This window comes from Myotis yumanensis, unplaced genomic scaffold, assembly GCF_028538775.1.
Source record: "Myotis yumanensis isolate MYYU_CA2020_CCGP unplaced genomic scaffold, mMyoYum1.0.hap1 SCAF_18, whole genome shotgun sequence".
Lineage (NCBI taxonomy): Eukaryota > Metazoa > Chordata > Mammalia > Chiroptera > Vespertilionidae > Myotis > Myotis yumanensis.
Genome location: NW_027223769.1, coordinates 26311372 through 26323749, shown reverse-complemented (window position 1 = coordinate 26323749; position 12378 = coordinate 26311372).

Sequence of the window (12378 nt, the reverse complement as noted above, 5' to 3'; positions counted from 1 at the left end):
AGCAAAGAATTATTGGGCCCAAACATGTCCGTAGTGCCAAGGTTGAGAAATCCCACTCTAATTTAATTCTCAAAATACCTCTCTCAAGTAGATGGATAGGTAGTAGTCATTTCTTTATTTTAGATGGATAGGTAGTAGTCATTTCTTTATTTTAGATATGAGAAAACACACATTAAATGACTAGTCTGAGTCCACCCAGCTTAAGGTAGTGACAGAACCAGGAATTGAACCCCTTGATTCCACATCTAGATAATGACTAGGTTATTTCAATGACCTAAATGCTTATTGTGATTTTTTACTTTAATTATCTGGACAGTTGTCTTAGATTTTGGCCCTGGAAATCTGTCCATATTCTACTCAAAAGTAATAATCAGAATTAAGGCAGAAAATGGTTAAATATTTATTTGAAAGGTATCTTTCCTATGGAGATTCCTTTAGATCTGGTATAAAAATTTTGAATTTCCTAGCCTTACATCTTCCCACAGAGAGTGGTTTTCTCTAGCAAAATGACTCATCCATACATGAATCTTATTAACATAGTTATGAAAGATTAGCAATATTAAATATTTTTTTATTACTCAAATTGAGACCTGAAATACCTAAATAGGTCACTAGGTGTTTTGAGCAAATGCCTAATTAATTTTTCATACAGTACCTGTATACATCCTGGGATTATTCAGAACACAGCTGCTTTAAGTGCACAAATCTGCTAATCATCCAAGTTATAGGTTTGAAATATAGGTTGTATCTGAACCTAGACTACTATATATTGTTTAGCCATAGCGTCTCTAGAAATAGCAGAGACAGAATAGGAAAGATGTAGATAAAAGTAACTAAATTGGTCAAAGAGAAAAACAGTCTGGTATGCAAGACTGTTTCCAATGTGCAAGACTTAGAGGGAAAAACAGACACATTTATGACATAGTCTCTCTCTGCAGGTGTATTCAAATAGATGCGATGTATGTATGTGGGTATCAAAATCAATTAATAACACAGCACCAGGGTCGAATGGTAATTGCAGGGAACACAGACAATGAAAAGTATTTTATATTGGTGAAATCTGGTAAGGAATTAGTCACTAAAAGATGCAAAATACCTATATTTGCTCCAAGTTGGAAAATGTAAGTTATAAACATTGGTTAAAAGAATATTTACAGTAAACTATTCTAGATAGCATCTTTTTTTTATATTGACAAGTATATGTCTTTTCTGCAGTCTCTGTCTAAATCTTCTTGATATATAGATGTTATCCACAAGTAAATATCTTTATGGAAAGATATTTAAAATTCTTTCTATACTACCAAGTTCTAATCTTTGCAGGTACTAAAATTCTTTCTAGCCGAAACCGGTTTGGCTCAGTGGATGGAGCGTCGGCCTGCGGACTCAGGGGTCCCGGGTTCGATTCCGGTCAAGGGCATGTACCTGGGTTGCCGGCACATCCCCAGTGGGAGATGTGCGGGAGGCAGTCGATTGATGTTTCTCTCTCATCGATGTTTCTGACTCTCTATCTCTCTCCCTTCCTCTCTGTAAAAATTCAATAAAATATATTAAAAAAAAAATTCTTTCTATACTACCAAGTTCTAATCTTTGCAGGTGCTGAATTTTTCTGGGTTCCTTAGGGCTCTATGCCACATCATGAGAGAATTGTAAGCACTCTATAAAAAATCACGGAAAAAGCAAGTCTCCCAGGCTTTGACCTGTACTACATGAAGAGATAAAGTTAATATTAATAAAAGAATAAGAGGAGGTCTCTTTCCTTCTACAGTCAAATCAGAGAAACAAAATTCTGAGGAAGCATCAAGCACATAATATAAGATGCCAAGTTTAGTGTTGCAATTTATTTTTATGATTTTAAATTATATAAGTGATGTTATTTTAGGTGTTTAGTTATTTCCCATTGATTTTTAGAAAGGGGGGGAGAGATAGAGAGATAGGGAGACAGAGAGACAGAGACATTAATGTGAGACACACTGATTGATTGCCTTCCCACATCCTTCTTGACCTGGGGCTGGGGATGGAACCTGCAAACCAGGCATATGCCCTTAACCGGGCATTGAACCTGTGACCCTTCAGTGCACAGGCTGATTCTCACACTGACCAGGACTGTTGTTTCTTTTATCTCCATTTGTTTCCAGTATTTTTTCAGCAGCTTGACTATACTATGTCTAGGTATTATTTTTTGACCAGTACTAAATCTCTTTGGGATGCAGTGCAGAGAAACATATACTTTCTTAAGTTTCTCATAAAATCTTTGCACCCTATGTTAAATAGGTGTGAGTGGCTGAGGCACACCCTCACAGCCACCCTTTCAGAGGGTTTGTCATTTCCATCTTTCTGATGAAATTTCCTATCTGTTTACATATGTCCATCTTTTCCTTTAGAATCTTTAATATATTGATCATAGTTATTTTAAAATCTCTGATAGTTCTAAAATCTAAGTCATCTCTGTGTTTGCTCCTGTTGCTTTATCATTTAACAATGGCTTGCTTTATCCTTTTTAAAAAAATATATTTTATTGATTTTTTGCAGAGAGGAAGGGAGAGAGAGAGTTAGAAACATTGATGAGAGAGAAACATCGGTCAGCTGCCTCCTGCACACCTCCCACTGGGGATGTGCCCGCAACCAAGGTACATGCCCTTGACCAGAATCGAACCTGCGACCCTTCAGTCCGCAGGCCGACACTCTATCCACTGAGCCAAACCGGTTAGGGCGCTTTATCCTTTTTATTAAAGTATGTCTTGTACTTTTTATTTAATCCTGGACATAATGTGTAGAAGAATTGAAGACACGGATTTAAATAGTATTTTTGCCTGGTAATGGGCATGTCTCTTGTCCATAAGTGTGGACCTCGAATCAGTGTATTCAGGAATTGCACTAGATTTGAGTTTCGTTGATGCTGTCGTTATCTTCAGTTCACCACAGGCTTCAAGTTCCCCCAGTGGTGTCTGCTGTTACCTTGCACTTAGAGAAGGACTTGGGGTGCTGGGAGGGTTTTCTCAATTTTCCCATTCTACTATGCCTGCCTGAGCTACAGAGCAGTCTCTTTTCATTGTCTTTGCTTTTCCCATAGGCTGCTCTTTGCATGAATTGGTGTTGGGCTCATGGTGGATGTAGGAAGTTCTCTTTTGTATTGGTCCAGCTTCAGTCTTAGGCAGCCCCTATGTGCCTATTCCTTTCTCTGATTCCCATGGGAGCCAAGTTGTTTCTCTACTTGCAGAATCCTAGGTTCAAGATTTCCTGCCGCACTCCAGAGACAAAGGGTTTCTGCTTCTGCTTTGTCCTCATAAGCGATGGATCTTTTCCTGGACTCTGAGGTCAACAGGGTTTGTTGTCTCTCCTTTAGTGACTTAAGGCTGTTGCCTCATAAGAGAAAAGGGTCCATTTTCTTTAGAGGAATCAAATGGGAGAATTGAGGTTAAATGTCTCCTGTTGCAAATTGGGCAAAAAGGCTCTCAAAGCTGGGTGAGTAATGTAGGGGTTAAGGGAGGCTGTAGCAGCAACTATAACAGCTGGGAATGGGCCATATGGAAGTAAGGAACAAAACGAGAAAAAGAGGAGAGTTTTTATTATAGTGCCTGCAAAATCAGGCCAGATCTTTATCAGGTTCCATTTTTTTTGCATTTTTTAAAAGTTTTTCTTTTTAAATTATAAATACTCTTTACTTTTATAGTCAGCATTAAAGTTAAAATAGAAAGATAGTAAGGCCACAATGGGAAAAATGTATTGGAAAGTTTAAACAGATTTCTGAATCTATATAGATAAGTTAATTTTCTATGTTATTTGTGAGATGTCTTTCTTTTTCTTTTATGCATTTATTATGTATCTGATATTCCTAAGAAGTAAGTATTTGAATGTGTTCAAGTTTAGGATTTTGTTTCTATGTGAATATATGGAAAGGACATTATTGTATTTCACATTTTAATATCTCTGAAATTAGGATGTGTTTTATAATTGATGGACTATTATAACTTAATTGGCATGGTTTTTTTAGTAAATAGAATAATAGTATGTTTTACAATTGATGGCATCTTATATTTGAGGAAATATGCTATTACATAGGCAATTTCACAGATTACGAAATATAACCATCTGCCCTTTTTTTTTTTGGTAAAAATGGTTGTAAATTTCTTGACATTGTCTAGATCAATCCACGCACAAGGTAGTACATGCCTGTGCTTGAGGTGCTTAAAAACCTTATGTTTGAATTTTAAAAATGAACTAAACTATACTAACTTTCAGTTATGGTAGAAAATATAATGCCTTTCTTCCTATAGATTTATAGTCTTTTTATTTTCCCTCTGCTTTTCATTTTAATCATAATCTCCTTTGAAAGTTGACCACTCTGTTTTTATGCCTCCTATTATTTTTACAGAAACTTGCTGCCTATATTTTATATTCATAAAATGATCCTCCAGCCCTAGCTGGTGTGACTCGGTTGGGCCTCATCCAGTGCACTAAAAGGTTGCCAGTTTGATTCCCTGTCAGGGTAGAGGGCTTGATCTCCGGTGGGGGGCGTGCAGGAAGCAGCCAATTGATGTTTGGCTCTCACATCGATGTTTCTCTCTCCCTCTCCTTTCCTTTCTCTCTAAAAATCAATTAAAAAAAACTTTTTTAAAAAAGGACCCTCCAATATTATATATTCATAGAGAAATAGTGCTCAAGTGAGCATTGGTACTGCAAGTCTCCCCTTTCTTTAAAAGGGACTCATGTCCAGAGGACAAGATTTTAGTGTCATTATCATGTAAATGGTGACAGAAGTCTATAGCAGGAAAAACTCTTTAGTTACTTTTCAAATTCAAGTTTTGTTTATTCTTATGATGTGATAGATTATAATTTGCTGTCTTTTGGCTTATAGGAATGCAGTTGTCTTGATTACAGTGTCTGAATATCAAAGGATGACTAAGCAGCACTCCTGTTCTGAAGTGAAAGACTTGTGAAACAATAATTTTTTTAAAAAACCTAAAGTTATTCATAGCCACTATAGCTTTAATTAATTAAAGGCAGAAAATATCAGTTACACTAAATATTATGTACAACTTTGACAGCAAAAAGTACCCTCAGATCTTGAAAGGATTTGTTCATTGTCTTTGATGTTGGGTCATAAATGCGCATAGCTGATATGTCAGATAGTTTTGTGAAGTAAATATTCCTTTTTACTATCAACATAGAATTCAGAACTGTTCTCTGAAAAGCTGTCACTTTTACATAGGAAAAGATGGAGATGTAAAGAAAACCCTTTTCTTCTTTACTTTGACTTAAAAATTTTTGCATGGTTTGGTGGCTTAGATACAGTCTCTATCATTCCCTCTCATATATTCACTTTTCTCTCCAGTAACATAGGATGTATTTGACCCAGGAATTCTGAATAGACATATGAAGAACAATAGAGTAGAATTCTGATAGAGCAAAATAAACATGATCAAACCAGAGTTTATTGATGTGTATTGAAATGATTGTAAGGAGCCATAACTGGCCCTCTCTTCAAGCCAGTTTGAGTCATCTTATTTAAGCAGATTTAAAAACAGTGTATATGGAAGCTCCTTCTAGCACTTTAAGGGAATACACCTAGAACCACGTGTACTGAACAAAAAACAAAATACTCAAGTTAATGTTGATGATATTTTAACACATTGGAATGAAAAGGAAGGTCAGAATGAACTCTGCCATGTAAATATAATTGAAATGCTTCTGAAGGAGCCATATGATTGGATGGACTTGGGAAATGGTAAATGTTTGGTAAAATTTGGACTTAGGGAGTGTAGTTTGATTCTTGGCATTAGCAAAGTGAAAAAAAAAATTACAAAGCACCTCATTAGAAAATTTCAGGATATCAGTGAAAACCTTTGGGTTGGTTGGAGGGGGGAGATTATAAAGAAGTGATAAGCACTCATATATTAAGCACTCATGTCACAGTTTTTAGAGATAAGTAGAGAATCTGCAATAAATTCATAGAAATACTTGTTCCATTAGAAAAGCTGCCTTTCCCCAACTTAATAATTGTGAAGCGTAAATGTATTTGATAGTGCATGTTAATATATTATCAATTGTTTTTAAATTAAGAAATAAAAAATGAAAGCGAACAGGAGTAACTGACCCATAGTGGTATTAGATGTGTATGAAATAGTCTTTGGGGTTAATGGGTATTTTTAAAGAAATTCAAAAAAGATAACTAGCATATTAAAACAAGGCACCCAAAAGGTGAAAAGTATTTAAAAGCCTAATCACTAAATATCATACAACAATTTCAGTATTTCTCAAAAGTTTAAGACTGAATTAAAAATAAATTACAAAGTTCTATGGCTTCAATGCAAGTTCATTCAGAGAAGGGTAAAAAAAAAAAAAAACAACCCAGAAAACACCAGCCTTTTGTAAAATATGGAAACCATCTTGAGTTAAACAAATGCCAGAAAAAATTATAATTGTAAAAATGAGATGTCGACTATCGTTATTACAGTGGCTGTGTTGTTTCCAATAACAATTTGGCGTTTTATTTAGTCTGTAACAATCTACAATTGAAATATAAAATAAAGATTTTTCTTTTATTTCCCTCTGAAGTTCTGTGCCAAGCTAAGCAGAACTGAATGAAACATCTGTGGATGATTAAAACAAGCTTTCCTATGGGGTTTTGAATAGAAAGTAAACATGGATTTTATCCATAGTCAACAGCATTTACAAATGTAAAGGGAGGAAGCTACTGAGTTTTTGAAGAATGAGCTGTTAGAGAGGAAATAGAAGTATGGAATGGCAGATGGCGATAATTAGTTCCATATGGGGAAAGGCTTCTATTAAAAAAAAATGACAGTGAGCTGCTCTGGTTGGGTGATATTTTATTGAAACAATTTTTGTGTTTCTGGAGTAGTCCCATCTCACAAAGCCAATCAAATATGACTAACACGTGATGTATTTTGTTGGGGAGTCTATGTTCATGTTCATGCATGAGAACACCCTGTGTTAGGAAGTTGCCCAGACTGGATGCCCACTCATCTCTTTTACTTGGGATTTTTAATTCTTCAGTATTCCCTGCTTAACTTTATTTTGAGTCAGTCATAGTTTCCTAACTTCTTGAGACTATGCTGTTTAGTGCTTAAGAGCACTGGCTTTGGTGCCAGAATGTGTGGATTTGAATTCTGCTTCTCCCTCACTAACTGTGTGATCTTGGGGGAATTACCTAACCTTTTTATGTCTGTTTTCAGATCTGTACAATGGGGATAGTTATAATACCTGCGTCAGTATGTTATATTATGCAACCTATAATATAATTGTTGTAAGCATTAAGATGAATTAATACATGTAAAACACATTCACCAGAATCACCTGGTTCCCACCATAGAGCTATTTAATAAAAATGTCTATATTTTCTTGATCATCTACCACTTATCAGTAAATAATTTTTGGTTATTTATCCTCATTAGAAGCTTGTTCATATAGTTAATAATTTATACATATTGTTGTGTATTTTAGTATAAAATTTTATAACATATTTAGATATTTTAAAAGTGAGATAAAAATAAATATAAAATGTTTGAACATCTTTTTCTCATATCTTAGTGGATTATGATTCAGACGTCCCTGATTTAGAATGTATTTGCTGAATTGAACTAACCTGAAAAGAGTAACAGTGAATTCAGCTAGCCAAAATCTTCAGGAAACAGTTTGATACTTAGTTTCTCTATTCTCCATGCATATGCCAAGGCCAAATGTGAAATCCTCTTCCCAGTTCCCTGTGTTTTTCATTTCAACAATATTTTTGTTTACTTCTATTTCTTTGTTCTTGGTACTTTTTGTATTGTCAACCAACTCACTATTTGCAGTTGTGACCTTGACAGTATTCAAAATCCTCTGTTCTTAGCCACAGATGTCTGTATTTTTAAAAAAGATAAAATGAGCTCTTTGCTTTTAATTGTTGATAAAGGTTTCCTCGCTTCCACCTTATTTCAGGTTTCTTCCCAATTGGCAGCGGTTGCAGTAGCTTTCTTAGTTCTGGGTCACCAGCGACTCTGCCTAAGTTACGGTGCGTCAATATGCAGAGGTGTTAATCTTCTTTTGTTCCTCTTGCAGTCTTTCTCTACCTTTATAATTATTCAAGGTGGTAACAGCTCTTAAGAACATACTCTGTCACCTTGAAATCAAGTGGGTTTAAGCTGAAAACTCAGGTAAGGTCTTAAAGATGTAGCTCTCAGCTATGAACAGTGAGGGAGAATTTGAACATGGCAGTCCTTAGTTATAATGATATTTGGATGATGGAATCCCATTACACTGCATTATGTGGGATGTTGACATTTTATTCAAACATGTAATCCTTGTCATTGAGTGTGGCAAATAGAGAGATTGCTACCAGGATTAGGGGTAACACAGGATGTCACTACAGAGAAATGACAGAAAGCCCAAAATAACAGCAGTAATCATTTTCCACTTTCTCTCTTGTCATTTTTAGAACTCAAATGATGTCCTATGGTACAGTCTTCATGATTCTGAGTAGCTGCTCTAGTTCTGAGCAATGTCTAGAGAACACTTTATTTTATAAATGCCTTCAAACACTTTAACATTGACTATATATAATTATTGAAGTAAAGTATTTGATTTTTGTCCTTAGAATCATTATTTTGTAATCAAAGAACTTCATTGTTGAATTAAGGTAAGGTTGCATTTGGGTTTTAATGCATATTCTTTTACACTGTTAATATGTTGAAGATAGAAAAATTTATTTCCATCTTAATGACAGCATCTTTGTGGTAAATATTCAAGAACAACATGGCTGTTTATCTAGAAAAATTCAAGAGCATTTTCATTTAATTTGAATACCCCATATGTAGTGTATACTGATTAACAATTTATAAATAATTTGAATACACTAAAATATACACAAATATATAGAGAATTCAGTCTTTCATGGTTTTTATAGGAACATGGTAACAGCATAAAATTAAATGTTTCTACCTCCTCTTCTAAAATTCATATAAGGAGAAAACAACATAACATAGAGTCAAGAAGAAGGGGACACTTGGCCTACGTGATGAGGAGTCAAACATTGAGGATCTATTGGAAGACCATTCCAGACGGAGTCAATGGTAGTTGTAAAAGCCCTGAGGTAGAAATGAGACTATGGACTGAAAGAACAGAAAAAAGACCTATGGTGCTTGATCAAAGTGAGGAATGGAGAGAGTATTAGGAGATGAAGGTAGAAAAGTAGGCAGGAACCTGAACACACAGGACCTTGTAAGTTAAAGTAAGGAATTTGGATATTATTTCAATATAATTGACAGCCATTGGAGCAATTTAAGCAGCAAAGTGACAGTTTGACTTACTGTTTAAAAGTCATGTTGTTATTGGGACAGTTGTTGAAATTTGAATAAGGTTTGTAGATTAGATAATAAAATTATATCACTGTTAGTTTCCTAATTTTGATAATTATGCTCTGTTTATGTAAAAGTAAGTTTTTGTTTTTAGGAAATACACCTAAAAATATTTAGGGGTAAAGGGTGAGCTGTCTCAAATGCTACAGAAAATAAGTGTGTGTGGAGAGAGAAGAAGAGAATGTTAAGCAAATGTGGTAAATGCCAGTTCTTCTTGGGAATTTGAGGGAAAGGTAAGCAGAGATTATTTGTTCTATTATTGTACTAGTCTTTTAAAAAAATACATTTTTATTGATTTCAGAGAAAATGGGAGGGAGAGAGATAAGAAACATCAAATGAGAACCATTGACCTGCTGCCTCTTGCACACCCCCTACTGGGGATCGAGCCTGCAACCCAGGCATGTGCCCTTGACGGGAATCGAACCTGGTACCCTTCAGTCCACAGGCCAACGCTCTATCCACTGAGCCAAATCAGCTGGGGCTATTCTTGTTAGTCTTACAACTTTTTTGTAAGTCTGAAATGATTTAAAACTAAAAAGTAAAAAAGTAAAAAGATTATACTGGCCTGTATGATTTATAGGAAAGCAAATGTGAGAGCAGGGAGACCAGTAAGGGAATGATCACAGTGGTCTAGGAAAGCAATGGCAGTGGCTTGGATTGAGGCAGTGGCAATAAAAATAAAGAAAAATGGCCCGATTCAAAATATATACTGTTGGTTGAACTTGCTCATGAGTATATATGTGGTTGGTGAAGGAAAGAAAGGAATGATATATGAATTAGGGTTTCTTGGCTATGGTGATGCCATTTTCTGAGATGGGAAGAGTGAAGTTGTTCAGAATATAAAAAAAGTCACCCTGATCATTTAAGGTTTGGGTTGCTGGAGATGATGGTAAAGAACCTTGCAACCTTCTTTTTACAAAAATTTATTCTTTAATCTGACAAAACCAGAGGTTAAGTTCCTATAAAGATCAATTAGTTTTTCTCCATTTCTTTGGTGGGATCTCTGTCTTTGAAATAATATATTTATTGCCAGAAAATATGCATATAAGTGGATTGGTGAAAATCCATCACCACATTTAGCTAAACAACTCAAATCAGTACCTCACTATTACTGACAAGTCAAGAAGATGATACAAGAAAGAATGCAGAGAAAAACTTCAAGAAAATACATATTTGGACTATGAAAGCCATATGGGTTTGTTGTAATAAATTTAAACAGTATGAAAGTAAAAAGTATAATTTTCCCTGTTTCCTAATTTTGTGCTTCAGGAAAAAGCCTCTATTAAAAGTTGGATGTTCTTTCATGCATCTATCCCTGTATAACCAGTTCCCAACTCTCTTTTCACATGTACATAAGTAACATAGTTGAACTCCTTTTGATAAAAATGGGAGAATATTGTTAATTTCTGTGGAACAAATTCCCTCAAAATGTAGCAGCTTAAACAGCAGTTATTATCTCATAGTTTCTGTGGGTTAGGAATCTAGATATGGTTTATTAGCTGGATCCTTTGCTTTGAGGTTTCTCATGAGGCTGCATTAAGATATTGGCTGAGGCTGTGGTCTTATCTAAAGGGTCAAATAGGGAATGGTATGCTTCCAAGCTCTCCCAATTGGTTGTTGGTAGGATTCAGTGATTTTTGAGGCTGTTGGACTAAGTAAGACCTACCTCAGTTCTTTGCCACATGGGCCTTGCCATAAGGTAGCTCACAACATGGCAGCTGACTTCCATTACAGTAAGCAATAGGAAGCCACTGTCTCTTTATTATCTAATCTCAGAAGTGCTATCCCATCACTTTTTGCCATATTCTATTCATAAAAAGTGAATCACTAGGCTCAGCTCACACTCAAGAGGAGGGGATGACACAAAGGTGTGACTATGGTGATTACTGGGGGCCTTCTGAGAAGTTGACTACTATAGTGTACATGCAATTATGCAACTTAAGTTTTTCACTTAATACACTGTGAATATTGTTCTATGTTAATATAAATAGACATTTAAGTTCTTAATTATTGGGTTGTATTTCTTTGTATAGATATTCACAATTTATTTAAAAATTTCCCATGAGTTAAAATTATTTTTATTTTCATTGTGAACAATACATATATTTCTTTGACTTTAGTGTAAAAAAATTTAAAGACTTTTTTTGTGTTTATGCCTATAACAAAATTGAGAAAAAGGTATAAAGATTTCCCATATATCATTTGCCCCTACACATGTGTTGCCTTCCCCATTTCGAACATCCCTCACCAAAATGATACGTTCATTTTATTTTTATTTTTATTTTATTTTTTTTACCAAGGATGAATCTACACAGCAACACATAATCATAATCACCCCAAATCCATAGTTTACCTTATTTTACTTTGTTGTACATTCTGTGAGTTTGGACAAAAGTATAATGATATATATCTATCATAATATCATATAAAGTATTTTCACTGCCTTGAAAATCCTTGGTGCTTTACCTATTCATCTCTCTCCTCACTCCCCATCCTTGGAAACCACTGATTTTTTTTTTGTCTGCAGATGTTTGCCTTTTCTAGAATGTTATAAAATAACTGGAGGCCCGGTGCACATACTTGTCACCAGTGGGGTCCTTCAGCCTGGCCTGCGGGATTGGGCTGAAACTGGCTCTCTGACATCCCCTGAGGGGTCCCGGATTGCGAGAGGGTTCAACCCAGGCCGAGGGACCCCACCAGTGCACGATTGGGGTCGGGGAGGGATACAAGAGGTTGGCCAGCCAGGAAGGGACACCGGGAGAGCTCCAGGGCATGTCCAGGACATCTCACTTAGTCCTGATCGGCCCAACCGACCCCAGCAGCAAGCTAACCTACTGGTTGGAGCGTCTGCCCCCTGGTGGTCAGTGCACATCATAGTGACTGGTCGACTGGTCGACTGTCTGCCCCCTGGTGGTCAGTGCACGTCATAGCGAGCACTTGAGCGATCTTAGCATATCATTAGCATATTACACTTTGATTGGTTGAATGGCCAACTGGTCGACCGGACTCTTAGTATGTTAGGCTT